Raw genomic sequence first — 25205 nt, forward strand, 5'->3', positions numbered from 1 at the left:
ATATCTCCAATCCTAATCTATTATCTATGGACCATGCTAGCCTTCTCCCTTTGTGTATCTGTAACCTCCTACTCGCTTTATCAACATTATCAACTACAGTGCAGTGCTTCTGTATAGCTCCTTTTACCTTGATTTTTGAGACTCACTCATTTCCAAAGTTAAATAACTCTGTCAGTAACTTTTCCCTACTCTTTTCAGTGAGGTTGTTTCATACATTTGTAGTACAGTTAGATTGCTTTGTTAGATTGTTTTGTTACATTCTGCAGTCCCTCCTAAGATCCATTGAACTCCTAAATATTTTTTTAATTTGTATACATTAAAGTTCACTATCTGTGTCAGTGAGTTTTGACAAATGCATACTGTCACATACCCACAATTATAGTATCATGCAGAATAGTTTTACCCCATAAAAAGTCCCATGTACTTCACCTATTCAATACCCTTTCCGCAGCTTAAGTCTTTTTAATTAAATCTCCTTCTTAAGAAGGAAGACAAAATATTGCCCTTTATTTTGGCATATATGACTATATAGCCTTCATCATCTGACTTATGTTTACTTTTCCAGAAATATCTTTAGAGTCATATTCAAAGGCAACCAAACATTGTGCATTCCATGCAAATCAAGCTATTTGTATTTCTTAGAATGTATCATCTTGACAATTAATTTACACTAAATACTTCTCTGTCTGTCAAAACTGTTCTTGTAGACATGACAGCCTGGAAAATTTCCACACATTCTTCAAAAATGATCTCAAATATTGCCACCATCAAAAAAAAGCCTCCTTGATCACGTAGAACACGTTAAGTAACATCTTACGTTTTTTCATTTTATTTGTCATTTTATTATCCTTCTATATTGTTATATTTCTATTATTTTGCCCCCTCACTAGAATTTAATCACCTTGAAGAAAAATAGTATATTATTCATCTCTATACAACGAATAAATGAACAAGTGAGTGGGAGAATGAATGAGTCAACCATACATATTTATTTCTGATTTTACCTTCCAGAAGTTGAGCTTTTTGGAAATTGAGGCTAGTCTAAGGCTAAAATGTTAAATCTCATCTTCCAAGGGGAGTTCTAAAGGATCTGGAGTCTAACCACCTGAGGATCACAAGGTCTAGTTATGGAAGGCTCGGATGTAAACTTGATATAAACTGTGTTCCCTTAAAGTTGCTGCATAGTTTCCTTATTGCATTCACTCATTAAGTTTGAAAAGGTGCTAAATATCCCCATATGACTGCTTAGCCTGACTTTTATAAGTATACAGGTATATATATACAACTCTAAGAATGATTCCTTGGCCAAATGGTGAATTTGGATATGCTGTACGATTACAGCCCCTTCCATGGGAATCCTTTTGTCCTTACTTTCACACTCTCAATACACAAATTTAGTACAGATATCAACATATTAGGTAAAAATGTCACCATATTAGGTACAAATTTCACCACTGAAATTCCATGTTCCAAAGGCATCAAAACAAGTCAGTAAAGGCAATTTAAATTCTTGTAGTACATCACAAGACTCCCTCTCTATGTCACTTAGAATCACTACCCTAAACGTTCAGTGTGAAGTTCAAGTGCTCAACAGCTGAATATTTTTTTAATAGATCTTTATTGGAGTATAATTGCTTAACAGTACTGTTAGTTTCTGTCGTACAACAAAGTGAATCAGCCATATGCATACATATGTCCCCATATCCCCTCCCTCTTGAACCTCCCTCCTTCCCTCCTTATCCCACCCATCTGGGCCATTGCAGAGCATTGACTTGATCTCCTGTGCTATGCAGCTGCTTCCCACTAGCTATCTATTTTACATTCTGTAGTGTATATCTGTCGATGCTACTCTCACTTTGCCCCAGCTTCCTTCTCCCACCCCATATCCTCAAGTCCATTCTCTATGTCTGCGTCTTTACTCCTGCCCTGCAACTAGGTTCATCAGCACCATTTTTTATTTTAAGATTCCATATATATGTGTTAGCATACAGTATTTGTTTTTCTCTTTTTGACTTACTTCACTCTGTATGAGAGACTCTAGGTCCATCCACCTCACTACAAATAACTCAATTTTGTTTCTTTTTATGGCTGAGTTATACTCCATTGTATATATGTGCCACATCTTCTTTATCCATTCATCTGTCGATGGACATTTAGGTTGGTTCCATGTCCTGGCTATTGTAAATAGTGCTGCAATGAACATTGTGGTACATGTCTCTCTCTCTTTTTTTTTATGTTTAAAGAATATTTAATGACATGGTAAAGTGTCCAAAATATAAATCACTGCGAAAAGAATACAACATAAAACTGTACACAATACACACAATAATTTCAGTTTTATAAATATCTGAACATACATAAATCTAAGGTAGATACCTATATAGATATAGATAAATTAAAATTGATTAGAATGTTAACCACAATTATCTCTAATTTGGGGAATACATATAGGTGACAAATATTTTTGTTCTCTGATTTTTGGTATTTTCCCAATGTTCTGTAATGAACGTGTGGTAGTTTTATAATCATGAAAAATATGTTATTTTAGTATTTTATAATTAAACCAAAATATTGACAAAGTTTTATTCATGTCTAGATTCTATAAAGTTAACATAGCTTTGGTAGTAAACCTGGCAAAGTTAGAACAAGAAAAGTAACCCATAGACCAATTTGTCCCCAACTGGTATTCCACAGAACTCTGTCCCTAGGTATCCCAGAAAAAAAAGTTTCATTTCTATATAACAGCTTAATAAATGTATAACAGCTTAATGAAAACAGAATTTACTATAACCAAGTACATACATTCCTCCAATGTAAGAAGTTAAAATCTGGAAATCTACTGGATCACTAAGAAAAAAACAGAAGAAATTCAATAAGATGCTTCACCCATTCTAGATTTTATATATTTGGGTACACTAAGAAATAAAAAGATATTTCTTTAACCTGATAAATATTATATCAATTTTAAATCAATAACTAACATCATTCTTAATAGTTTCTTTAAAAAAAATCAGTAGCATTCCTTCAGAGTAGCAATGACCAGTCAGAAGATATAATGAGAAAACACACACACACACACACACACACTATTTTAGTTGGAAAAAAAGCAGGATATAAATAGGATTTATACCCTGAAGCCAAACGCTCACATAATCACAGTATTTGCATACCCAGGTTTGGGTTTGACCTCTTCAGCCCTGCTGCACCTGCCATTGGGAGTCCATCAGTCATGTTGGTAAGTTTCTTAGGGATGTTTTTTAGTTCACCCACATGGGTATCTAACTTAGTGAGGATGTTAATTTTTCTATCCATAAACAAATCAAAACATAGAGGCTTGGGGTTTTGTTTGTGGCAACAGCAGAGATTGAGGGCAGAGGATACCTTCTAGATAAAGAGGGTCACTATGAGCATGGATTGACCATTACTAGACCAGATATGGAGACCCTAGAGCGTGATGCGTTCGGGGAAGAACTTGCAGTTAGCTTAAGGGATGTGAGTGGGTTGAGGAAACAGGCTTCCCTTACACCCAAGGGTCTCTTGGAGTCTCCTGCCTTTCAGAACACACATGTCTATGTCAGCTTCCAGCCTCTCTGGGGCTTGTTGGCCTAGTATTCAGGCCCTGGTTTAAAGGGATGAGGGCAGAGCAGCTGGCTGGCTCAAGATGCGTGGATGGGTTGGGAGGCTTTCCCTGCCCCAAGCCCGGTTGAGGCAGACCCCTAGTGTCTTCAGGATCTGGGAGCTTCCTCCAGGAATGGCCAGCCTAAATCTGACTTGTGCAGGGTCACATGCCTAAAATCCAGGCCCTGAATCTGAGGGAATGGGGGCCTGGCAAGAAGCAAGCTAGAGGAAACTACGTGGATTTGGAGGCTCCCATGTCCCCAGGCTCTGGTAGTGCCATCATCAGTAACTTCTCTTGTTTGTTTGTTTGTTTTTAGTCTCTCAAAAAAAAATTTTTTAACATCTTTATTGGAGTATAATTGCTTTACAATGGTGTGTTAGTTTCTGCTTTATAACAAAGTGAATCAGCTATACATATACGTATATACCCATATCTCTTCCCTCTTGTGTCTCCCTCCCTCCCACCCTCCCTATCCCACCCCTCTAGGCAGTCACAAAGCACCGAGCTGATCTCCCTGTGCTATGTACCTGCTTCCCACTAGCTATCTATTTTACATTTGGTAGTGTATATATGTCCGTGCCATTCTCTCACTCTGTCCCAGCTTACCCTTCCCTCTTCCCGTGTCCTCAAGTCCATTCTCTAGTAGGTCTGTGTCTTTATTCCCGTCCTGCCCCAGGTTCTTCATGATCATTTTTTTTTAGATTCCACATATATGTGTTAGCAGATGGTATTTGTTTTTCTCTTTCTGACTTACTTCACTCTGTATGACAGACTCTATGTCCATCCACCTCACTACAAATAACTCAATTTCGTTTCTTTTTATGGCTGAGTAATATTCCATGTATATATGTGCCACATCTTCTTTATCCATTCATCCGATGATGGACACTTAGGTTACTTCCATGTCCTGGCTATTGTAAATAGAGCTGCATTGAGCATTGTGGTACATGACTCTTTTTGAATTATGGTTTTCTCAGGGTATATGCCCAGTAGTGGGATTGTTGGGTCATATGGTAGTTCTATTTTTAGTTTCTCAGGGAACCTCCATACTGTTCGCCATAGTGGCTGTATCAATTTACATTCCCACCAACAGTGCAGGAGGGTTCCCTTTTCTCCACACCCTCTCCAGCATTTATTGTTTGTAGATTTTTTGATGATGGCCATTCTGACTGGTGTGAGATGATATCTCATTGTAGTTTTGATTTGCATTTCTCTCATGATTAATGATGTTGAGCATTCTTTCATGTGTTTGTTGGCACTCTGTATATCTTCTTTGGAGAAATGTCTATTTAGGTCTTCTGCCCATTTTTGGATTGGGTTGTTTGTTTATTTGATATTGAGCTGCATGAGCTGCTTGTCAATTTTGGAGATTAATCCTTTGTCAGTTGCTTCATTTGCAAATATTTTCTCCCATTCTGAGGGTTGTCTTTTCATCTTGTTTATGGTTTCCTTTGCTGTGCAAAAGCTTTTAAGTTTCATTAGGCCCCATTTGTTTATTTTTGTTTTTATTTCCATTTCTCTAGGAAGTGGGTCAAAAAGGATCTTGCTGTGATTTATGTCATAGAGTGTTCTGCCTATGTTTTCCTCAAAGAGTTTTATAGTGTCTGGCCTTACATCTAGGTCTTTTATCCATTTTGAGTTTATTTTTGTGTATGGTGTTAGGGAGTGTTCTAATTTCATTCTTTTACATGTAGCTGTCCAGTTTTCCCAGCACCACTTATTGAAGAGGCTGTCTTTTCTCCATTGTATGTTCCTGCCTCCTTTGTCATAAATTAGGTGCCCATATGTGCGTGGGTTTACCTCTGGGCTTTCTGTCCTGTTCCATTGATCTGTGTTTATGTTTTTGTGCCAGTACCATACCATGTCTCTTTTTGAATTATGGTTTTCTCAGGGTATTTGCCCAGGAGTGGGATTGCTGGGGTCTATTTTTAGCTTTTTAAGGAACCTTCATACTGTTTTCCTTAGTGGTTGTATCAATTTACATTCCCACCAACAGTGCAGGAGGGCTCCCTTTTCACCACACCCTTTCTAACATTTATTGTTTCTAGATTTTTTGATAATGGCCATTCTGACCAATGTGAGGTGATACCTCATTATAGTTTTGGTTTGCATTTCTCTAATAATTAATGATGTTGAGCATCTTTTCATGTTCCTCTTGGCCATCTGTATGTCTTCCTTGGTGAAATGTCTATTTAGGTCTTCTGCCCATTTTTTAACTGGATTGTTTGTTTGAGCTTCATGAGGTGTTTATATTTTGGAGATTAATCCTTTGTCTGTTGTTTCATTTGCAAATATTTTCTCCCATTCTGAGGGTTGTCTTTTTGTCTTGTTTATGGTTTCCTTTGCTGTGCAAAAGCTTCTAAGTTTAATTAAGTCCCATTTGTTTATTTTTGTTTTTATTTCTGTTACTGTAGGAGGTGGGTCAAAAAAGATCTTGCTGGACTTCCCTTGTGGTGCAGTGGTTAAGAATCCGCCTGCCAATGCAGGGGACACAGGGTTAAGCCCTAGTCCGGGAAGATCCCACGTGCCGTGGAGCAACTAAGCCCATGAGCACAACTACTGAGCCTGCTCTCTAGAGCCCACGTGCCACAACTACTGAAGCCCGTGTGCCTAGAGCCCATGCTTTGCAACAAGAGAAGCCACCACAATGAGAAGCCCGTGCTACGAAGAGTAGCCCCCACTCGCTGCAACTAGAGAAAGCCCACTTGCAGCAATGAAGACCCAATGCAGCCAATAAAGAAATAAATTTATTTATTTTTAAAAAAAGATCTTGCTGTGGTTTATGTCAAAGAGTGTTTTTCCTATGTTTTCCTCTGAGAGTTGTATAGTGTCTGGTCTTACATTTATATTTTTAATCAATTTGGAGTTTATTTTTGTGTATGGTGTTAGGTAGTCTTCTAATTTCATTCTTTTACATTTAGCTGTCCAGTTTTCCCAGCACCACTTATTGAAGAGGCTGTCTTTTCTGCATTGTATATTCTTGCCTCCTTTGTAGTAAATTAGGTGCCCATATGTGCGTGGGTTTATCTCTGGGCTTTCTATCCTGTTCCATTCATCTGTATATCTGTTTTTGTGCCAGTACCATACTGTCTTGATTACTATAGCTTTGTGGTATAGTTTGAAGTCAGGGAGCCTGATTCCTCCAACTCCGTTTTTCATTCTCAAGATTGCTTTGTCTATTCGGGGACTTTTGTGTTTCCATACGAATTGTAACATTTTTTGTTCTAATTCTGTGAAGAATGCCATTGGTAGTTTGATAGGGATTGCATTGAATCTGTAGATTGTTTTGGGTAGTATAGTCATTTTCACAATATTGATTCTTCCAATCCAAGAACATGGTCTATTTCTCCATCTGTTTATGTCATCTTTGGTTTCTTTCATCAGTGTTTTATAGTTTTCTGAGTACAAGTCTTTCACCTCCTTAGGCAGGTTTATTCCTAGATATTTTATTCTTTTTGTTGCAGTGGTAAATGGGAGTGTTTCCTTAATTTCTCTTTCTGAATTTTCATTGTTGGTGTATAGGAATGCCAGAGATTTCTGTGCATTAATTTTGTATCCTGCAACCTTAACCAAATTCATTGATTAGTTCTAGTAGTTTTCTGGTGACATCCTTAGGATTTTCTATGTATAGTGTCATGTCTTTGGCAAACAGTGACAGGTTTACTTCTTCTTTTCCAATTTAGATTCCTTTTATTTCTTTTTCTTCTCTGATTTCTCTGGCTAAGACTGCCAAAACTATGTTGAATAAGAGTGGCGAGAGTGGACATCTTTGTCTTGTTCCTGATCTTAGTGGAAATGCTTTCAGTTTTTCACCATTGAATATGATGCTTGCTGTGGGTTTCTCATATATGGCCTTTATTATGTTGAGGTAAGTTCCCTCTATGCCCATTTTCTGGAGAGTTTTTATCATAAATGGGTGTTGAATTTTGTCAAAAGCATTTTCTGCATCTACTGAGATGATCACATCGTATGGTTTTTATTCCTTAATTTGTTAAAATGGTGTATCACATTGATTGATTTGCATATATTGAAGAATCCTTGCATCCCTGGGATAAATCCCACTTGATCGTGGTGTATGATCCTTTTAATGTGCTGTTGGATTCTGTTTGCTAGTATTTTTTTCAGGATTTTTGCATCTATGTTTTATCAGTGATATTGGTCTATAATTTTCTTTTTTTGTGATATCTTTTTCTGGTTTTGGTATCAGGGTGATTATTTTATTTTTAATGAAAGCAATCAAACACAACTGAGGAAACAGTGCAGCTTTCTTTACTAGATCTTCCAAATAAAAGAACCAGTCATGCCAAGTTAAACCAGGTATTTCTATAGACCAAAGTAACACCTGCATATGGAGCAGGCTTGGTGTTATTTACCTTCCCTGCGCTGAGCTCAACAATTAGCCAGAAGACAAAACTGTGCTTGGAAAATCCAGTCAAATAAAATGAACTATTTAACCTAATAATGAAAAGAATGATTAATTCTAGGGTCCACTCTTAGAAGACCAAGGTGCTTCATTTAGGGATAAACGAAAATCTTCCCCAATTACTTCTAATCATTAACCTTCTTAAATCAATCTAACCATTTGCCGTGAACTTCTTGAATAGGAATAGAAGTTTTCCTTTTATTCTCTGAAATGGAACTGATTCGAGGTAGAAATTTCAATAAACAGTAATGAAAAAAAGTTTAGTGGGGGAACCTATTCAAGTATTTTTCTTAGGAAAACTTCATCAAGTCAGCAGTTTCCACATCAAGAACTGAACTTTTCCATGTTTGTCTGAACCAAACCTAGAATGTACTCTTTGAAGTTAACTCTAGTATTGCCAATTTAACAGTAATCTGCAAGAGCACCAATATATAAATAAAATCAGTAAGTGTTTATTGGCTGACTACTCTTGTTCTGGGTGGCAGAAGTAAATAAGAAACTCACAAATGTTCTCAGTCAGAAAAACACCAGTTAGTAGTCACTGAGTAGTGAAAATGCCACAGCCTCTGACCTAGGTGTTAGTCACTTAGAAACAAAGGAGACAGTCTAGAGGGAATATGACGTTTGGCCTCAAGGAGCTCATTGATTGGAATCAGAATGTACACAATTATCTGTAATAAAATGTTTTGGCATGGACCTTTATAATAATCACATATTCCCAAGAGCAGACTTTATAGAAAGGGATCTTGGCATTGGAATCATGCCAATGAGATTGTAGATTATAGAGCTAGGATTTATTTTTTATTTCAGTTTGCATCCATCTCTACCCCCCTTCTCCTAACAACAAAAAAGATTATTTCTACTCATTCTCTGGGTGTGATTTGTTTAAAGTCCAACAGGTGTGATGAGGAGGTGCAATCCTTTTGAATTAGGCTTCAAAAATACTCTTCCTTGAACTAGGAAAGAATAAAGAAAATGAATGTTATGAGGCAAAATATTAACAGAGGCTCAGATTTTGAAAAGTTAGGGGAAAGGAGGTGGCAAACTAGGGTTTAGGAAACAGCTATACTAATTTTGTTGGGAATAAATAAATATCAGTATCTTCATCGTTTTTGAACTGCTAATCTCGTTGATCCTTTGATAATAAAGAATGAAATAATGTTTTGCTGTCTTTAGTTGATTAAGGCAGAGCATTTAGACTGTGATTGTTTTCGTATAAAGCACAAAAATATATTGTATTAAAATACCTTTATGAAAGAAATACACCAGGCTCAGTGGTTAAATGACTTTTTTCCCTTTAAAAGTTAAACGAATTTTCATTCTCATTTTATGCACATGTTGAAGATAAGATTTTTGCAATTGCTCTAACACAAATACTGCTAACCTTCGTTACAGTAACATTGCTCTTTTCTTTGGAATAAATGAAGCCTCAAAACCAGTGAACCATTTCCTGCTATGTGTTGTTCTTGCAGTTTCATTACCTCCAGATCCACTGCCAGTTTGAAAGCTCCTGTGCATAAAGCATCGCCAAGCTTGAACATATAATAAACCTTCTGTAATATTCTTGGAAACCAAAGACACTGAGCCCAGGGAGTGAAGCGTTTATATGTTTAAGTCAGGTATTGCAATTCTCCTAATCTCATGAGATTCTAAATAACCATTGGCTGAATAAAGCTGTTTTCTGCTGACATTAAAATTTCACCCAAGTCTGTCAATATAAAAATGAGAGGCTCCAAAGTAGAAGGCAGGGTTTGCATTCACAGAAGAGTGAGAAAACTTGAGTGGTGTCATGACTGAGAACAAACACTCAGGCTGTGGCCAGAAAGCACAAACCCAAGAGTTTTAGTGGGGAAAAAAAGAAAAACATATTGAGCATACATTTACATGAGACAGTTTTTTTCAGGGATAAATCTATGCTTTTGTGCTTCCTTTAAATCACTGAAAAACATTTTATTTTCTCACACAACCTTCCAGTCTGAGTAAAGGAAATTAACGAATATAGAAATGTTTATCCTTGGTTGTTACAAGTCTCTGGCATCTATTGCAAATTTTCTTACGGTTATAATTTGCGTTCATTACGGCTCACAAATTACTCACTAGTCAAGTAGGATCCAGGTCTCAGACCTTAGACCAGACATGGAAAAACTGATCAAGCAAGCCTGGGTCCCTTCCTATTGCAAGAAAATATTAGGACTGAGGTTAAGGTCGAAGTTGAAGCTAGCGGGAGCGAGAGTTTAGATGTCCTCAAGACCCTAAATCATCATCTGGCTTTCTTCCCGCCACTGCTGGAGCAGTAGTCAAAAAGGTACAAGCATACATAGTACTCTTCTAGAAAAACCAGCAGTAAGAACATTTCAGATAATAGACATCATAAGGCCCGAGAAAATTCTCCTTCTACAGAAATACCATTTTCCTTATTTTTTTCAGACTGTCAAGGCAGTTTCAGAAGTCTAAGAAAACACATACCTGTTATTCGAATAACAGGATGCCTCACGTATATGTTACCGGTCCTGGTAATATGTGTGGGATTTTCATGGCTGAACCGACCTCTGCCTGACTCAGTTTCCTGTTCTGTACAAAGGGAATAAATCAGAACTCCAGAGGTTTAGTGACAGACTTAGCTCCTGTTCTCCTATTCTTGCAAAGTAGCCTCAAGCACTGTTTCCCAAATCCACCCTCCTTCCCGAGAACACCTGAAGTTTCATTTATGTCCACTGTGAACTGACCCCGAAGGTTGGTCGAGATACTGGCCCTTGCACTGTGAGTCACCTCTGCTTTCCTCTCCTCCTCCCACCGTCTACATCCGAAGGTCCGAGTTGAAGCTGTTCAGGAACCAGCTGACAGTTGAAAGGAGTGGTGGCCTGTTGGAAGGTTGTTATTTTTCCCCACCCCCATCATTCTTCCTTTCGCTCTTCTTCCCTTCCTCAAATGGCTTGGCTGCTGCAGCATGAGACAAATAGTTGAGCTGTCTGCTCTCTGCATGAGGTGAGGTGAGGAGGGAGCAGTGACCGCCAGGCACCAGATTGATGGTGTGTGGAAACCAGAGCCCGGGCTGCCAGCAGCCAAGTGCTTCTCCGCGGGGATCCCACATAATACACTTTCCAGATTTCTGGGCCTCCTTCCAGCCACACACTTCTGTGCCTGCAGCTCTCCCTTCATGAGAAAGGGGTGGAGGGGGAAGGATGGGGGCGAAGGCCTGTGTTTGCACTTGCTTACTTATTTACAACCTTAATAAATGTGTTTAACATATGTTACTTTAAGAAGCAGCCAGGGAGAGGAAGGCAATCTGACTATCTCTTTCTACAAAGCCTCCACTCATCCCCTTCTGGGGTGGATGATTAAAGTTAGATAAGGGCCAGTCTAAAAGCGTGATGTCTTCCAGGGCTGACAGCCACTGAGGTAGGCTTATGTGAACACAGTGAAAACACCACTGATAAAGTCTCCTCCACTGTCAGTCCTGCTGCCACAAGCAATTAGGATTCCTATCCTAGACCATCACCTCTGTGCATAATTGCTGCTGTCTGGAAACACAGTGCTTCTGGAACATGCTTCACTTTGGAGCTCCAGAGAACTCTGCAGCTGGGAAAAGACTTACCTCCGAGGCCATAGGGGGACTAGATTATGTCCTTAGGAATTAACTGAGAATATCACCTTTCCCAGCATCACCTGGTGTGGAATGCCTTTCTCTTCTCCAAAGTTCTTCAAAGCTAAAGTTGAAGCAGGCAAAATAAAAGTACAAGTCAACGAGAAGCAGTTGAGTGAATAGAGTCTTTTGAGAACAAATTGCATTTGTGCTCACAGGTGAATTTAAGCTATCGGTATAATCAAAAGTACAGAGACATTACAAGCTCAAAATCATGTTTTTAAAAATTGTCCCTACAGAGATGAGGTCTTCTCGCTCAAGGTCTCTGACTCGACATATACATTTTTCTCACCTCTTCTGAGACACCATTAAAAGGACACAGTAAATGAATTAAAAGTCATAAATCCATAATAAGAAAAAGAAGGAATTCATGGTGAAGATGGAAAGTAGATAAAAGGATGGAAATTATTAAACCGAAATAAAATACGAAATCTATAATGCAAGAGGTGGGGACTACATAGACAAGGAAACATGTTTAATGAGACATGCAGAGAACAACAGAGGGTGGGAGTGAAAACACGGTGAAATATTAAAGGATAAATTAATTCCTTTAAAATATAGAGGAAATCATAGATTCCCTATCGATTCCTGCCTCTTCCCAACTTGTGCAGACCAGGAGTTTACCTCCAGGCAGCACATTGGAGAGTTGTTCTCTATAAAAACTGTCAAACAGTTTTGGAAACTAAGACACCTTAGATGGATATTGTCATTCTAGAATAAAGCACTAATAATTCTGGCATCTTTGAGAACCTCAAGGGTAAGGCCAGCATCTTTCTCACTCATACTAAAGCAAGTTTTTTTTTTAACATCTTCGGGCTTCCTCTCTGTCATCCTCATCTCTCAGTATAAAATATAAAACAACAATTAAAGATGACTAGATATTTGAAGCAAGCCTCCAGCATGAAAATAAAGACCTAGATAAAATTAACCTCAAAAGAAGCAAATATTCATGGAAATGGACATTTTAAAAAATCAAGAAAACCCACCTCTACTCAGAAAAGTTTCAGTAAGTAATATGTGAAGGAAGAAAAGTCAACAGTAAGAAACAACCCAAAAAACTATAAGAAAAAAGAGTCAGGATTTGTTTTAAGGATGATTAATTAAATTAAAATCAATAGAACAACAACAAAAAAATCAGTAGAACACTGGGAAGATAAAATGAGGACCTCTCCAAGAGCTTAAGCTAAAGGACATAAAGTGTTAATCTAGAAAATTTAATATCTGACTAGCTAGTTTTCAAGAAAAAAAAGTAGGGGAAAAAAACCAATTAAAAAATTACCAAAGAAATAATGGAAGAATTTCCCCAAATCTTAAATAAAATAGATTACTCTATGTTTTCATATTTAAAGGACACTTTAAGTGCCATTTAGTAAGAATTTGTGAAAGACGTACACCTAGAACTATTATCAATTATTAAAGTACTGAGTATATCAAAACAAGATGCTAGAAAGTTTCACAGAGAACAAACATCTTTTAAAAGAAACAAGATCAGTCTTGCATCTAATTTTTTCACAAAAACAATATATCCTAGAAGATAGAGAACAGAAATTTTTAAAGTATGGAGGGAGGGATATATTTAAGAAATTGAAATTATATTTTTAACCAAAACATGCATCAAGCATGAGTATGAATAAAATTTTTTTTTAAGATTTGTAAGTTTTATCTTACAAGCATCCTCCATGAGGAAGGTTTTGAAGTTGTACACTAGCAAAACAAGGCTGGGAAACAAGAAGGAAAAAGATGTAGCATACAAGAAATGCTCGTCTTGCTTAAGAGTCCACTTAAAAAATTCTTAGCCATGCTGGAAACCTACAATTAATCTTTCCAAATTTGATCTAGAAGCCAGTTGCTTCTAAGAAGAATGTTTTCAATGTAAGAGAAGAGTATAGGACAAAAGAAGATTAATATTTGTAGGAACTTGGAAGAAGTTAGAAATAAATGTGGTATTGATTTTATCTCTCAATAAGAAAAAATAGAAGGCAATCTCAAATTCCAGGAAAAACAAAAACATGTCCAAGAAAAACATGATCTAAGAATGAAACAAAATAGAAGGCGACTTAATATAAACAATTGATAGGCAAGAGTGACAGGGAAATAATTTTCTTTGATATTAGAAATACCAGTTTTTGTGTGTGGCATAAGGCTTATAACAGCAGAACTGAAGAGAAGGAAGGGTAACAATAGCACACTGCTTCATCCTTGGTAAAAAATATTCACCTGATCATCATCATGTAAACATTTTGTTGGCTGTCAACTTTTAGAATCAGGATGAAGGACTTGATTTTTGTTATAGAACAGAAATAGGATGTGACAGAATTTGGAAGTAGAACTTGAGTAGAGGAGAGGTTACATTCAGAAAATTAATGTTCTCATCTTAAAAAGCAGCATCTCAAAAGACACCATGGAGTGTTGATGAATTTTAAATGTACAAAATTATCCATAGTTATCCATGTAGTTACAAAGGTATCCATTAAAGGAACTAAAATCAGTAATATAACAAAATACAGAAGTAGAAGGAGGAATTATTGAGGTATTTGAATAAACAAAATTCTTATCTATTGGGACAGGAATGTATGAACATCAATAAATAGTGATATTTTTATAACTTGAAGATAATCACAAAATACTGATAACAGAAATATTTCAAAATAATTGCATTTCCTATAAGAATCTGTTCTGTAATTAAGAGTCTGGGCGAGGTGGTTACTCTTTTCTCTTCCCTATTGTGTTATTCCATTTTTATACTACACAGCATAAATTAATTTTTAAAAAGTGTAACAAAAATAAGAAGTGTTTATGGATATGATTAAAATGTTTAATTTCAACATGACCAAGTCCACTGCTTTTATTCTCCACCTTCCACTCTCCCAATACCATCAAAAGTGTTTAGAGTATTCAAACAAATATATGAAATTGAACATTTAGCCATATTAACAATACAAATTTGTTCAGCCACTTAATTTTTTTCTCTTGCTGACTTCACAGCTGTCAATCAGCAGGAGAAATCTCCCAACTATTCTAACATCAGCTTCCATACGGTTGATTTTTTTCATCTTTAATGACTCCTGAGGGAGGTAGTAGATTTTTTTAATCAAAATTGATTTCAATATTTTGATCATCTTATTAAGCACACACACAAGAAAGCCACAAAATCTATTTTCTTTCCATCACACCTTCCCTATTCTTAAAGCATTTTTGTCTCTTGAATAATATAATACTATTTACCTTTCCTTCTTCCATTCTAAGGAGTATCAGTAAAAATCGATGTCCACTACTGCAGTGGAACTCAAATGCCTTGTTGACAGGGCCTGGCATCATATCAATATATTAAGAAGGTAAAATTATTAAAAATACAATAACCTTCATATTTTAAATCGTAACTTGTCCATTTATTCTCTGCTTTATTTGTTAACTACATTCCTGATCATTTGGGCTTGTCTTGAAAATTTTATTTTTATGCCCTTTAGCTAAGTCAAATTTATATTTCTGGAATGTAGTTCATTAATTCTAAAACACTGTCAATTTTCAAAAGTGTTTTTGACATGTCCTGGTGTTATGGGAAATTGTCTAGGGGAAAGCTAAAGGGAAAAAAACAGAAAACAGATACTTGGAGTGGATTTTTAAAAATTACTTATTATGGTTACTCATTTCAAACTTTTAACACTTTCATCGAACAGGAAAGCGTGATTTTATCTAGACTATGATTTTTAGTTACTCCACTATTCATTAAAAATGAGAAAAACATAGGGTATTCTAAGAGCTACTTGCTTTCTGTGTCAATTAAAAGAAAGCATTTTATTGTCCTTATTTAGAGTAGATAAGATTTATTTTTTAATGTACTGAAATGTATTATAATTTTGTACCTTTGGTAAATGACTTATTAATGGGAACTGAACCTAAATCCTGAGTAGATTGAGAACATGTCAGTTGTTTTCCTGCCTTGAATTTTGAAAGTTAATTATTTTTGTTTCCCACTAGTTCTTTTTAAAACTGCTCTACTTCTTTCCACGATTATTTTACTGAGAACATTACACTTCATTTTAAAAGCCCTTGGGGGAGAAAGTCTTTTCTATAGGGATTATTTTAAATTTAGTAACATATATTAATGGAAATGAATAAACTGATTGGATATAAGGATGAGAGGACAAAGTATGAGAAAACAGACTTTCAGTTTACAGTTATAATATATCTTGTTTAAATGATACTCAATTGCTGCCCTCTCTAACCTGGATTGTGGCAGTCAACTTTTAAATAGCTTTCCCACTGCCAGTGTGTTTCCAAACATGGCCCATCTACCTCACATTCTTATCAGTTATTTATCTATTTCATGAAAACCATTGTGTCATACTCCTGTGTAAAAAATGTGTTAACTCCCAATGATAATGGGGCAAATTCCAATTTTCTTAGCAAAACTAACAAGGCCCTGTAGGGTCTGTACCCAACTGCCTCCGACCTCATTGCCCTTTCCACTCACACCAGATTTCTCAAGAGACCTGTTTGTGCTTTCTCCTTTTTCTTACCGTACATTCACTGCTTAGCACAAGGCAATCTGCCTTCCACTTTTATTATTGTACTGAAATGTCACCAATGACACTTTTCCTTCCTAAAGCACTTTCTTCTGCTGCTTTTATTGACATAACTTCTGCCTGGTGTTTCCCTGTCTCCTTAGATGCTCCCTCACTGTCTCCCTTGGGTTGATTCAGTTGCAAGCAACCATTTAAAGGTCGGCAGCTCCTCAAAGCTTAGGGGTCAGCCTTCTCCTCTGGTCTCTGATCTCTTCCTAGGTGATTGTATCCACATCTACAGAACAATGACCATGTACATACAGTTGACTCAGAAATCAGCATCTACACACTAGGCCATTGCACTGGGCCCTGGACCGTATGATCAAACTGCCCACTTGACACATGTCCTTGAATGTTGCAAAAGATCCTCAAAATAAACTTGTCCACAACCTAAATCAGAAACTCGTTCCAAAGCTTAGTCTATTTAATATAAGTTGCTACTTGCTATCCTGTTTTGAGAAGCAAAATGCTCTGGAGCAGGGCTTGATACTTTTCCCTCATCACCCCCTACTCCTTTAACCAGTAAATTAAGGATTTAATTATCTATCCAGGGATTCGCAAGCTGCAGGTCCCAAGTTTTGATATAAGTTAAAAGGGTCAGGACCATCATTTTTTTTTCTTTTAATGAAAAGGAATATAGTAAACTAAGGCTGAAAGAGTTCAGTGTCAATTTTAAGTCACAAATATGTATTTTCATTATAGACTTACACGTGCATGCATACACTGGGTTGAAATGGAAAAGAATATTTCTTATTCTAGACCGTGGTCAAAATTTTGTTTCCTCTTCTTCTTTCCACACCTCTATCCACCACCACCATTCTAGTCCAAGTTACCAACAGATCCCTCATGGACCAATAAAATAACCTAATGGATTTACACTATAATCTTAGCACAGTGCCTGGGACATGAGAGCCACTCCATTAATATGAATGAATGACTCTAACTTTACCTTTTCAGTTTCACATCCTACTGGTCTCATTCACAAGCTGTAGTACTTAATCACATCCAGCTTCTCTCCATTCTGTAAATATGTGTGTCACGAGGTGTTACGGGGCTAGGGGGAGCAGGAGTGGGCTCTTGTCTAACACTTGGAAATGAATTGTCCGAGGAGAGACACGTACTGATATAAGGCAAAAGACTATTGAAAAGGGGTGCTCTAGGGGAGAACAGCAGGGTAGGGGAACCCAGGAGGACTGCTCTGCCTTGTGGCTCTCAGTCTCAGGTTTCATTTTGATGGGGTTAGTTTCTGGGTTGTCTCTGGCCAATCATCTTGCTCGTGCCCATATTTGGTCAAACTCAGGGCCCTTTCTGGCACACATATCTCTCAGTTAAGTTGGTTTCCAGTGTGAGGGTTTCTGGGAGGTTGGCCCCTCCTGAATTTCTCCAGTTGGTTTTGGTGGCAGCTTGTCAGTGCTGTGTTCCTTATTGGGACCTCCTGTTGTGAGACGACTCATGCCAGCGTACCTGACCAGGGCAGGTGGTCTCGATCAAGAGGTCCCTAACAAACATACTCATCCATGCCATACTGTTTTCTCCATTTTATTTGATTTTATTTATTTGTTTAGAGTGAAAGCAGATTTATTCAGGGAGATACGCACTCCATAGACAGAGTGTGGGCCATCTCGGAAGGCGAGAGTTCCCAGGGTACAATTCATGGGCTAACAAGTGGAAGGATTATTCCAACTATTTTGGGGAAGGGGAGGGGATTTCCAGGAACTGTCATGGTGGCTTTGGGCATGTCATTTAGATACTAATGTATTATAACACAATAAGCATATAATGAGGCTCAAGCTTTTGTGGAAGCTGAATCTTCCGCCATCTTCAGCTGTTTCCTGCATTTTGTTTTATTTTATTTTTAATTTGTTTTTACTTATTTATTTTTGGCTGCGTTGGGTCTTCGTTGCGGTGCATAGGCTTCTCACTGTGGTGGCTTCTCTTGTTGCAGAGTACGGGCTCTAGGCTCAAGGGCTTCAGTAGTTGTGGCTTGTGGGCTCTAGAGTGCAGGCTCAGTAGTTGTGGCATGCGGGATCTAGGCGCAAGGGCTTCAGTAGTTGTGGCACACGGGCTTAGCTGCTCCACAGCGTGCAGGATCTTCCCAGACCAGGGTTCGAACCCATGTCCCCTGCATTGGCAGACGGATTCTTAACCACTGCGCCACCAGGAAAGCCCTGTTTCCCACATTTTAAATGCCAGGTTCCCCTCATACACAACTGAAAATCTGTGAGGGCAAGCTGGTCCTGCTCAGCAATGTATCTGGTGAGTCATGCAATAACTGGCAGATAATAAATGCTTCATACATAGCTTTTGAATGAGTGTAGGTATGAATAAAATGGTGTTAGAAAGTTGAATAATTTGAAGGGAGTCAAAACTGTTTACTTGACAACACAATTAAACAGCTGGTGGTTTGAAAGTCAAAATAGTTTGTAGGTCTTGCTATGTCTATATCTAAAATTTAAAATTCATGGGGCTTCCCTGGTGGCACGGTGGTTGAGAGTCTGCCTGCCAATGCAGGGGACACAGGTTCGTGCCCCGGTCCGGGAAGATCCCACATGCCACGGAGCAGCTGGGCCCGTGAGCCATGGCCGCTGAGCCTGCGCGTCCAAAGCCTGTGCTCCACAACGGGAGAGGCCCCAACAGTGAGAGGCCCGCGTACCGCAAAAAAACAAAAAATAAAAACAAAATTCATGCTTCTTTTGAAAAATCAAACTGATTTGCTAAATAACTCAATGGAAAATCTTAGAAATGTACAAAATACTTGCTCGTATGATTTTATAAACTGTTTTGTGCCAAATTCTTAATATTTTTTGCTTTCTCAGTGCAATGAGATGTGTGTCTTATTTAAAAGCTTTTTGTTTCTCCATTAAATTATCTCATATTTCCATTTTACCTATATTCTGACTTTCAAAACCATTACATTAACCTTTACTTTTTAATAAATTTTAATACTAAGGTTGAGAAACATAATTTGAACATTGGAAGCACATAGTATTCTAGACGTTATGATTTTACTGCATAAAAGAAAGAATAAACTGTCCCAAACAATTTTACTTTTAGTCTAGTTCTAAAGCAATTTTCCTGGATTGCAATGAGTAAGGGTTCAAAGACACGTGAGGCCAGTTTGAAGTAACTTAAACTTCATGGATTTAAGACTTTGAATTAACTTCAAATCTTCCCAGAGTAAAATATGCTTTTTTTTTTTTTTTTACTCTTTCAAAAATTGCTTTATATTTTTAATTTTTTTTTTTTTTTGCAGGTAGGTGTATCAAGGTACATTTAATTTTAAAAATAACTATAGGGGGCTTCCCTGGTGGCGCAGTCGTTGAGAGTCCGCCTGCCGATGCAGGGGACACGGGTTCGTGCCCCGGTCCGGGAAGATCCCACATGCCGCGGAGCGACTGGGCCCGTGAGCCATGGCCGCTGGGCCTGTGCGTCCGGAGCCTGTGCTCCGCGGCGGGAGAGGCCACAATGGTGAGAGGCCTGCGTACTGCAAAAGAAAAAAAAAAAAAAACTATAAAACTTTGAGAAATATTTCTGAACATGAATTAGCTCTTACAAAATGATTTTGCAAGTTAGCTATAAGTAAAGAATATATATTTATATATATATAAATGTATAATTTTCCTTACACTCTATATGGATTTAAGAATTTATATTATATTATGTTATATATCATGTATTGACAGTGCTCTTATCATCTTAAGAAGTCTACAAGAGACTGAAGAGTAAAAGAATCTACTTGTACAAAACTGATAACTTTCAATGTGTCTGTTTTGTCTTTGTACCTGTTCTTGAGTGCGTAAAACAGTAGTGATTCTAGCTTAAGTGAACAATAGTAATTCAGGAACATTAGGCTCTCTTTAATACATGCAAATGTATGGACTGTTTGTTTAGCATGGCTCAATTCAGCAATTTGGTCAAACGTGTTTCCAACTTTTATGCTTGATCCAGTTGTGTCTACATTCTGCTATATCCTGAGTGCCCTCAGTTTTATTATTTGCTTTGATTTTGTTTTTTAAATAAAATTCTGACCACTACACTCCCTTTTAAATTATCCAGTAGCTCCCTAAAGCTTCCAGGATCATGTCCAAGTTTCTTACATGATATGTAAAGTTTTTAACCATATGGCCCCAATTTTTTATTCCAAACTTTTCTCTCACTAATCCTTGTCATACATTCTGTGTTCCTTTCAACTCCAATCCTGTTTGTCTCCTAAAACAGTTCTACTTCTTTGCCTTTGCGCATGGTCTTTGTGGAATGCCCTCCTTTTTACCACAGGATGCACCCAGCTTAATCCTCCAGGGTCAGTAGTGATGGTTCTTCTCTCTGGACCTTTTCTGTTTGTCTCCAGCAGTCAGGCTCAGTGGTTAGGAGCTCTTCGTCTGTTCTCCACAGCACTGTTTCAGATCCTTTATAGCATTGTCACTGCATTACATGGTACTCATTGGATTGCATCACTTGACAGTGTTATTCTTTTTCTGCTGCAAATTCCTTGTGGGTAGAGAATTTGCTTTATTCATTTTATATCTAAAATATTCTATTTCTTCTCATATAACGAGCAATGAATCTTTAGTGAATTGAATGATGTGTGAGAGAGTAAGAAGAAAAAATTGGGCTTGAAAATTACACAGTAATATATCTTATTTCTTACCATTTTCATAACTTCTGCCTATATTTTATTGATAACCAGGCCTTGAATATACATGACTAGATAATACGCGTCTGACATCTTGGGGAGGCTTGTAGCAAATTAATCTTCTAATTGTTTGTTTATATTGTTCTATTTGATCATCACAACTTAGTCTCCAACATGGAAAAGACAAGGAATTTCATCTACATGACAAATGAATAAACAGGAGATAAATGGGATGTGTTAATAATGGGATTTGTTAATACTCTGTTAAAAACATGATAAATTTTTACTCTCTGTGATAGTAACAAAATGAAATAAGTTGTATTCCTAGAGTTTACTTATAAATTAAACACATTATTACCACTTTATTTCCTTATCTCATCTCTTTAAGAAAAATGTGTTACTTTAAAATGATCTATCAGTATAATTTTATATTGCAAGAACAATAAAATTATTCTTAAGGCAATTAGGGGTTTCATTGTAATGGCAACTGTAAAAACGGTTTCTCATTCACTGCAGGGTGCGTGGCACAGACCTTTAATACAGCCAATGTCACTAAGAAGTTGAAAACACAGTACTACAGAATCAGTGGAAATCAAACAAACAAGTGTCCATCCTCTTTTCTTTGTCTAACATGTTTGGATATTAGTATTGAAAAAGCTCTGTAACAAGTTGCAAATTATGTGTGAAATGAATCAGCTCTGCTCAGCATACAAGCAGAGAGTATAAAGCTACTTATGCAAATATAGTTCTGCTGTGTTAATTGCTATAGGACTCAGATCACATATGGCAGAAGGATAACCAAATTTAGGTGACTTATACACTGATGTCGCATTGAACTCCCTCCAAATGTCCCTATGAGATAAGAATTGTTATTAGTGCCAATCTTAAAGATGAGGAAATTGAGCAGAAGACCTAAATAACATGGCTAAGCTAGTAAGAGGCAACGTTGGGGTCACCCCTCAGCATGCTGTCCCTAGATCCTGTCCTCTTCACCACTATTCCACCCAGCTTCTGACCAACAAAGTGGCTGTGGGAAATACCAGTGTCCTTAAATAGATGAACCCTGCTGGGACCCCCTTAGAGCAGATACCCACTGTCTGCAGAGAGCAGAGAGCAGACAGCCCTACCTCACACCAAGTCCTAGAGCCTCTAAGAAGACTCTTCGCTGTTGCTCTGGTGGGCCAGCTCTTAAACACACACAGTTTGTACACCCTACAAAGGGGATTTTTCTCATTCCATAGAATCTATATTACGCAGATCATCCCGAGTAACCCTTAAAATTGATGGCAATCTGTCTGTCTACTCACAGATCCCTGGAGAGACAGAAAGACACTTATTTTGCATATATCATTAAGACTTTTCTTTTCCTCTCTCTAGCCTCTTTGTAGCCCACTGAGCCAAGAGCAACTGCCCTGAGCCCCTTCCTGCTTATAGTTTTCTTCCTAAGCAGTGCCTGTCCTCACGGTCTCCTCTAGAGTCTTCCCTCTTTCTGTCACCCAGTATCACTTGTTCTGCTAAATACCAAGAAAAAGAAAGACAAAAGTCTTGAAACCTGCCCTGTGCTACGCAATTTCAAATACTTTCAGGAATCCAGATATTGGGGAGCTTCCTGATGAACTCACATAGTACACTAGGGGGCAGAGCCAATCGGAATTCAGGCCACGCTAACCCCAAAGCCCATTTGCTTCCCACAGTCCCACTAGGAATCATCCTTTAAAGGAGGGGAACTTATGTAAAAATATGAAATATTTATAGGTCACATTTATTTTTCCTCTTAAAAATGGAAATCATTGCATTATATTTAATAGGGAAAACTCTATATTCCTTCAGCTTAGATTTATTCCTTTTATGGAATAAAATTATGTGTATTAGATAACGGGCACTGTTTTGTAGCCTCTAGCATGTGAATAGCTGAGATTATTTAATATATTACAACTCAAAGTCTGTTTTCTTATCTTTTATTTCTCATCTTTGTATAGAAAGTATGTAAAGTGTCCTCTTCATTTTTGGAAAAAAAGACAAAAAGACCCTCAAGATAATTCCTCCTGTTATAGAAGATGAATTTGAAGGAAAGCATTGGAAATTACTTATTGAAGTTGAAGTTGCAGAGCAGTGACTGAAGGCAGGTGGTGGCATCCATTACTACACTCACCAAACAATTGCAGAGTGCGCCATCCCACTGGACGTGGCTGTAAGGAGATGGTAAAGATGCGGTGCTTGTCTTCCCCCTATGAAAGTCCTTTCCTTTCTCTTGGCTATAGAACCACCTCTCTTTTGGAGTTAAACAGGGGAACAGAGAAGCCTAGAGAAGCCCCACACTGAAATGTTCTCGCAAACGTCTCTAGGTGTTCCAAACAGCAATCTGCTGTGTTGAGTTGGCTCCTGGGGCCTTGAGGTGCCAACCTAATGCAGGTGTATTGAACAGAGAAGCCTTACTCCCCAACTCTTAGAATGAACAACTTCCAAACCCATGAGCTTGAGTCTGTGGCTTAAGTTGCTCAAATAAATGCAGACATATTTCATGCTTTCCTATACTATGCTAATTAGATAGTGAATTCAAGTTAATATGCTAATGACCAACAAGAACTTAAGGTTTCATGGTGTTCAAATAATGTTCACATTTATACAGGGGCTTCTGCCTAAGTTCAAAAGAACAAATAATGTAGAGGTTGTACAGGAGGCCAGGCTTAAAGTAAGTTTGTCATTTTCAGCTTTATATACATTTAATGCAAGAGTTGATTATAGGAGGTGATGGTATCCATGTGTGAACAATATTCAATATTATGGCCACACAAACACACTCAGGCATACACACTTCTTATAGTAATTAACTCAAAGCGCCCAATATGTTCAATCTCCTATAAAATAGGAGATTGATTGATCAAAATACTCATATGTATGAATCAGAGGTAAGTATATAAGTGGTAGTAATCTAAGTGATGTTAGAAGTAATAATTGCTATTATTATTATGTTATTAGAAACGCTTCCTCTTTAAAAACTATATAAAAGGATGCTATAATTTTGTGTGTGTGGTTTTTCTTTTAAGTCAAGAATCTTCTTCAGCATAGTGATATATAGACCTCAATGGTTAAATTATGGGCTTTCACATGGTTGGATATATATCACAGGGAGGGTGGGGAAGATCCATGAAGTTGTAATGCTAACCAATAATAATTGTGTTACATTATCACTTTAATATGGTTTTATTCACAGGTCTTTTACAACATGTTCAAAAATATTTCAAGCAGGCTGAAAAATATAAGTAGGCAACAATATAAAAATTATTCAGATTTGTCCAATTTCAATGTTATTTTTTGTGATTTCAAACTTTACATGTAATATCTTAGAAAGTGGAATACACTGATATTATACTGGAAATATCATAAAATATGGTCCCTATCCTGAGGTTCTTGGTGCTTTAGTTTGAGAGAAATATACATAAAAGAGAAGGGTATGCAATTCAGTGTGATAGGAATACAGTATAATATTAGAAGCATGTGCTAAGTGTAGAGGTGAAGCAAGTGGGATACAATCTGCTCTCCTCCATCAGCAATGAAGAGTAACCATTATTCCTCCCCAACTCAATCTGCGTTCAACTCCCAGCAGTTTCTACCCTCTGGGAAAAAAGATTGAGTTTGACACTTTCTAAAATCCATACTCTCCAGCATCATCAGATATCCTTCACTGTCCCCTCACACTAACTTGAAATTTGTATGCTGTTGAAGCCCCTTCTTCCACATTTGTCTGTGTTTTCAGATTGACCTGTTGTACTTTCCATTAAGTACCTACTGGCAATTTTATTGTTCTGCTGTCAGGGCCATTTGAGGCACCGATTCCTTTATTCTGCTTTTACCTCATAGATGATGATACTGAATGGTGTCGTAGCTGTTGGTAGTTTGTATTTTTAGGTTCAGGAGAAATTCTTGTCACCTGGGTTTTTTGTAGATGTTATTTACAGGTATTTCTGTCATTACTCTTACTCTGTTACTGTTTGTTCATCAGCGTCCCATAATCCTTCATTTAATTTTTTTTTATTCATTTAATTCTAAGGGTTAGATTTACACATTTGGTCAAAGCTGTTTACCAGTCTAGGAGCAGAAGTTTTTAAGTATCATTACTCTTTTCTCTGTAGGCAACAATTAGAAATTGACATCATTCCCACAAGGAAAAATATAACTTCTTAAAAAAGAATATTTTATACAATTTTGTAGTGCAACTACAACTAAATAGGCCATTTAATCATTTTAATCCAACAAAAAACATTTTAAGAAAAATAACAAAAGGAAAAAAATGGAGGTAGATTACGCTTTGTAGTGGTGAG

At 37.3% G+C, this 25205-nt stretch overlaps 1 pseudogene; it reads right to left on the bottom strand.

The window, feature by feature from the left end:
* Positions 1–25205, bottom strand: part of LOC132528839 (NADH-ubiquinone oxidoreductase chain 5-like) — a 94023-nt pseudogene that overhangs the window by 14890 nt on the left and 53928 nt on the right.

The sequence above is a fragment of the Lagenorhynchus albirostris genome, chromosome 1, assembly GCF_949774975.1.
Source record: "Lagenorhynchus albirostris chromosome 1, mLagAlb1.1, whole genome shotgun sequence".
Lineage (NCBI taxonomy): Eukaryota > Metazoa > Chordata > Mammalia > Artiodactyla > Delphinidae > Lagenorhynchus > Lagenorhynchus albirostris.